Source organism: Nycticebus coucang, chromosome X (genome assembly GCF_027406575.1).
Source record: "Nycticebus coucang isolate mNycCou1 chromosome X, mNycCou1.pri, whole genome shotgun sequence".
Classification (NCBI taxonomy): Eukaryota; Metazoa; Chordata; class Mammalia; order Primates; family Lorisidae; genus Nycticebus; species Nycticebus coucang.
The window spans coordinates 66,610,493-66,616,492 of NC_069804.1; positions in this window are offsets into that span (position 1 = coordinate 66,610,493).

Sequence of the window (6,000 nt, forward strand, 5' to 3'; positions counted from 1 at the left end):
GCCCAGCTGCTTTGTAGGAAACTCTGCAGGTCATTACTGATAGGGAAGTCAGGACTCATTGAAGCAAAGTGACTTACCTTCCACCCAGACCCAGCTCTGTGTGAGGGAGGCAGAAGTGTTTTCCTATTTTGTATCCTTTTCCAACTGCATCTCTCAGAATCTCCTGAACTTGAAGGAAGAAACTGCATGACCAGGACGATTCCTGAGAGGACAGGGAAAAGACACAGTGTCACTTCAGCTGCAGGATTTGATCAATCATGCCTGGTGGGCTCTCTGCTGAGCTTGTTGCACAAACTGAGAGGGAAATGAGAGACCTAAGAATGACTCTGTCAAGAACAGCACTTGCCAGCCAAGTTAGAGTTAGGTGAGTCTGTCAGAGGTGACTCACTAGGGTGCTTGCTTCTGGGTGGCCCAGGAATTTCTTCCACAGGAGCTTCTTGCCTGCAGAATCTGCATTTGCCCATACTGTAGTGTTGCCTTAATCCCTTTCTCTGAGCATTTCAAAGTTGGTACATTGTGTCTTTGCCTGTTGTCAGTGAAACATATCAGGCTAGGCACTGGTCAGTACCTGCTTCATGTTAATGATATTGCAATTCCCACTGGGTGGGGTTGTTATTATTACAATTAGCTAAAGAGCATTAAAAGACAACCAAAGCAGCTCTAAAGGAGGCAGGGCCCATTTAAGCCACTTTGTTACAATTTTGCGAGCACTCTAGGCTAGCACAGTGTTTCTGTTATGTGAGGGGAAGCCTGCATTTTTCCTCAGAGATGGAAGCTTCTGGGTTTTGTTTGTTGAGCCAGATTAACATTTTAATGGATTTTGTGTGAGAGTACCAGGATCTGATAATGTTTTTTTTTTTCCTCTTTGTCTGTGCAATAAACACTTCATATTCCCCTGTCATGGCAGGTGCACCATCCATACGTACACACCAACTGTACCAAACTCAGTCCAGCTTCACAGCATTTATCTTGAAAGGTGTTGAAGATACCTACTTCTTGTATTCTGTTTGCAAGAGTACCCATATTGAATAACCCTTTGTAGCAAAGAAAATCTTGTGTTATGACTAGAATGAAGAATAAAAGCTGCCCTAAGGCCGTAGTATCACTTGATTCATCCAAAGCTATTTCACATATTTTCCTTTTGAAGTATTGCATGAAGTTGTCCTGTGTAGAGAAGGCTAATTCACACTGCTGATCAGCCATGGTTCTCCTTGAAAGAGGCAGTTGTTTGTACTATGCAACATTGTCCAGGGCTAAGTATCCTACAGCTTTGTCATGCATTCTTTCACAATTTCTACACCCCTGCACAGCTTTCCTCATTTCCTGAGTATATAAGCTACTTGATAGGTTGCTTCAGTGCCATTATTTTCAGGTATTATTGCTATTTGAAAGAATTATTTTTATTTTGCTCTCCAGCTTTTAGTTTCTGCAATACAACCATTCATAACCTCTTTCTCTAATTTAAAATTTTGTGGTTCTTATGAGTGTTATGATGCTGATGAGCATTGAATGTTTTTAATATTGATGTTACAATATCACAAAGCAAGCAAATCATCTTATCTTTAGCAGACACAAGATAATATTGTAATTCCCAATCAATAAAAATCTGTTTTTTCTTCCGTTGGCGTTCTCTTTGTCTTCTTTGACATGATCAGCTGTTAGGCAGATGGAATTAAGAAATACTGTTGAGCTGTGCAAATAGTCACAAATCCCACTCCAAACAGAAAGGCAGCGCACCATTGTCAAAAGTAGATAACAGATTGGTGTACTCCACCCCCATAAATTCTCATCAACCAGCCTTGTGTGGTAGTGGTGCCAGTCAGGCAGGGGAAGTTAGAACTAAATTGTAAGTGTAGCAACCAGAAATTTAGCCTTCGTGGCTCAGTAATGTTCTAATTGTGCTGGTCAATGTGGGGGGTTTCTTTTGTTGAAACTTATTTTATTCTTTGGTATTTTAACACATGTTCATTTTAAAAATGAAATAAAAGAGGGAGGAGACAAGATGGCTGACTGAAGCCAGCTTTCCACAGAGGCTCCCATCCAGAAGGAGAGTTAAAGGACAAAAATTTAGCAAGTAACCTGGTGGATATGATCTGCACTAAGAAGGTTGAAGAATGCATGTCAACCCCGCTGAGGTGAGCTGTGACCACAAGGATACAAACAAAAGGTACAAAATCCATCACCAAGCGGACGGGAGTCCCCTCCCCCATGAGAATGGCTCGGAGTGCCCCACAAAAAATCAGGCAGAGTTCAAAGGTCCTCCCACTACACTCCAAGGGAGAGACCCTCTAAAAACTGGACCTACCTCCCCTACTAGGGTGCCATGGCGTTCTCCTGCCTGGCATAAAACTGTGTAGAACTGTGTATGTTCTCTGCCTGAAACTCTGAGCTCCCAGCACTCCCCTCCACTCTCACTCTGGGGTCTAGAGGTCTGTCCCCCAGAGTTTGGATTCTTGGGTGATTTCTCGAGGTGTGTGAACAGTGCCTGGACTGCGGCTGGTTGGCTCTGAATCTGGGGGGCAGGAGCCAGGAGACGATGGTCAGCTGAGAGGGATCCACACCTGAGCGGTAGCTGTCTTTTGGGGACAATATGGCCAGGCATAGAACTGTGTAAAACTGTATGTGTTCTCTGCCTGCAACCCTGAGCTCCCAGCGCTCCCCTCCACTCTCACCCAAGGTCTGGAGGCCTGTCCCCTAGGAATCCAGACTCTTGGGTGATTTCTTGGGGGATGTGGACAGTGCCTGGGCTGCAGCCGGTAAGTGCTGGCTCTGGAGCACAGGAGCGAGAAGAGGATGTTCGGCTGAGTGGGAACTTCACCTGAGCGGCGGTTCCCTGAGACACAGTGCGGCAGCTGTCTTTTGGCAACAATACAGCCAGGCATAAAACTGTGTAAAATTGTATGTGTTCTCTGCCTATGACCCTGAGCTCCCAGCGCTCCCCTCCACTCTCACTCTGGGATCTGGAGGCCTGTCCCCCAGGAGTCCAGACTCTTGGGCGATTGCTCAAGGAGTGTGGACATTGCCTGGGCTGTAGCTGGTCGGTGCAGACTCTGGGGTGCGGAAGCAAGGAGAGGACAGTCGGCTGAGAGGGAACCACCCCAGAGCAGTGGTTCACTGAGGCATAAAACAGCAGCCCTCTTTTAGCAGTAATACGGCCCCCATATATTCTGAAACCATACCCCCTGTCTTTCTGGGCAACCAGAGGCTGTGAGTAAAGGATTTGCCTGAGGCAGCATTGCTTGCAAACTGTGGAAACTCCCAGGGTGGGGCTGACAAAAAGGACCGCTTTACTGAGCCTAAGACACACCTGGCCCTCAGGGGATTATAAACCTATAGACAAAGAAAGGCAGCAGGACAGAACTGACAGCTAACTGGCAAGGACAAGCTGAAAATCAGCTTCTCTTCTGCAGGGGAACCGCAAAGTTGTTCTGTTCTATTCTGTTCTGTTCTATCAGTAGCATTAATTAGGGGTTGGACTGGACCTGAGTAAACACCCCCCAACTTTCATCAAACGCCCGAGGCTGTCAGGCCTCACCTCACCTCCTCGTGCTAGAGAGAGGCAGAGTGCAGTGACCTGGCAGACTTCCTTGTGATTTAGGCAGGTGCAAACTTCTGGAGCATCGGTTCACTACAGTCATCAGGGTCAGCCAACTGCAGGGCTATCAGTGACAGGATGTGACAGTGGTGCATGGTGGGGAAGGAGGCATCAACCTTCACAGACTGATCTATTGGCTGGGTGGCCACTCCTGAATCCACACAGCACTGGAGCAAGCAAGCCACATGAGAGTAGTCACCAGACCCCTGTGATCCAGTTCCCAGAGACCTCTTAAACTCTCTCACCTGAGACAGGTGCAGACTGAGACAATTGATTTGGACCTTTTGAACTGAGTCAATTGCCTGAGGACAAATCAGGTAGTGCCCTGGGTGCTCTTCTTGGAAGGTTTGATTTTCCTTTTTCAATTGTTGCCTGTGGTGGGTGGGGTGACTTAAATGCTGATATTTATCCACAACTGAGACTTCAATCTAGAGTATCTGTTTCACTAGGGTCGAATAGAAACCAGCTGAAAACAAGACGGAGCCACTTAGCCCCACCACACCAGACAGGGCCCCAGTTTCTCAGGCCACAACACTGTACGGGCTCTCAACAAAGCCACAGTGGAAAAATCAAAGGGAATAAAATAACCATGGGGTGAAATCAGCGGAAAAATCTCTGGTAACATGAATAACCAGAATAGATCAACCCCCCCAAGAAAAGATATGGCAGATGTAATTGAAGATCCCATTCATAAACAACTGGCTGACATGTCAGAAATCAGATTCAGAATTTGAATTGCAAACAAGATTAATAAAGTGGAGGAAAATTTGGAATTAAATCTTCAACCAGCAATTCAAAAGTCAGAATTAGGAATTTGAGGAGAAATTCAAAAGTTGTCTCAAGAATTCAATGAATTTAAAGACAAAGCCACCAGAGACTTAGACACACTGAAACAAAAATTTGCAGCACTCAAAGATCTAAAAAATACAGTACAATCCCTCAGTAACAGAGTGGAGCAAGCAAAAGAAAGGATCTCTGACATTGAAGACAAAGCCTTTGAATGCTCTCAAACTCTCAAAGAGGAAGAGAAATGGAGAGCAAAAACAGATCATTCTGTCACAGAGCTCTGGGATAATGCAAAGAAGGCTAATATCCAATTCATTGGAGTCCCTAAAACCGATGAAGTCGCCTCACTAGGCACAGAGGCCTTTCTCCATGAAATTATGAAAGAGAATTTTCCAAACATGCATAGAGATGCTGAAATTCAGATAGCAGACAGTTTCAGAACCCCAGCATGACCCAATCCCAAAAAGACATCCCCAGGCATAGCATAATCAACTTCACTAAAGTTGATATGAAGGAGAAAATTTTTTTTTTTTTTTTTTTGTAGAGACAGAGTTTCAGTTTATTGCCCTCAGTAGAGTGTCATGGCATCACACAGCTCACAGCAACCTCTAACTCTTGGGCTTAGGCAATTCTCCTGCCTCAACCTCCCGAGTACAGGAGCCCGCCACAATGCCCGGCTAGAAAGAGAAAATTCTTAAAGCAGCCAGATGAAAGAAAGCCATTACCTACAAAGGGAAGAATATTAGAATGACTGTAGATCTCTGCTGAAAAGTTTCAAGCCAGAAGAGGGTGGTCATCGACTTTTCATCTCTTAAAACTAAGTAACTTTCAAAACCAGATCCTGTATCCAGCTAAACTGAGTTTCATTTATGCTGGAAAAATTAAATACTTTAATGACATTCATATGTTGAAAAAATTTGCATAACCAAACCAGCTCTTCAGAACATTCTCAGACCTGGGCGGCGCCTGTGGCTCAAGAAGTAGGGTGCCAGTCCCATATGCCAGAGGTGGTGGGTTCAAACCCAGCCCTGGCCAAAAAAAAAAAAAATAATAACATTCTCAGACCTATACTCCATAATGAACAACCCAATCCTCCACCACAAAAGTAAACTCACTCAGAAACTTTTGATCAAACGCCAACTTCCACAATAGCGAAAGGATTAAAAATGTCCACTGGATTTTCGAAAAATTCAATACCCAAAATTTTATCAGACTTATCAACATTCTCCATTAATGTGAACAGTTAAACTGTCCTCTAAAGAGGCATAGGATAGCTGATTGGATACATAAACTCAGGCCGGATATTTGTTGCATACAAGAATCAAATCTTAACTTCAATGACAAATATAGACTCAGGGTGAAGGGGTGGTCATCCATATTTCAGGCAAATGGTAATCAGAAAAAAGCAGGTGTTGCAATTCTATTTGCAGATACAATAGGCTTAAAACCAACAAAAGTAAGGAAGGATAAGAATGGTCACTTCATATCTGTTAAGGGTAATACTCAATATGATGAGATCTCAATTTTTAATATCTATGCACCCGACCAGAATGCACCTCAATTTATAAGAGAAACTTTAAGAGACATGAGCAACTATATTTCCTCCAGCTCCATAATAG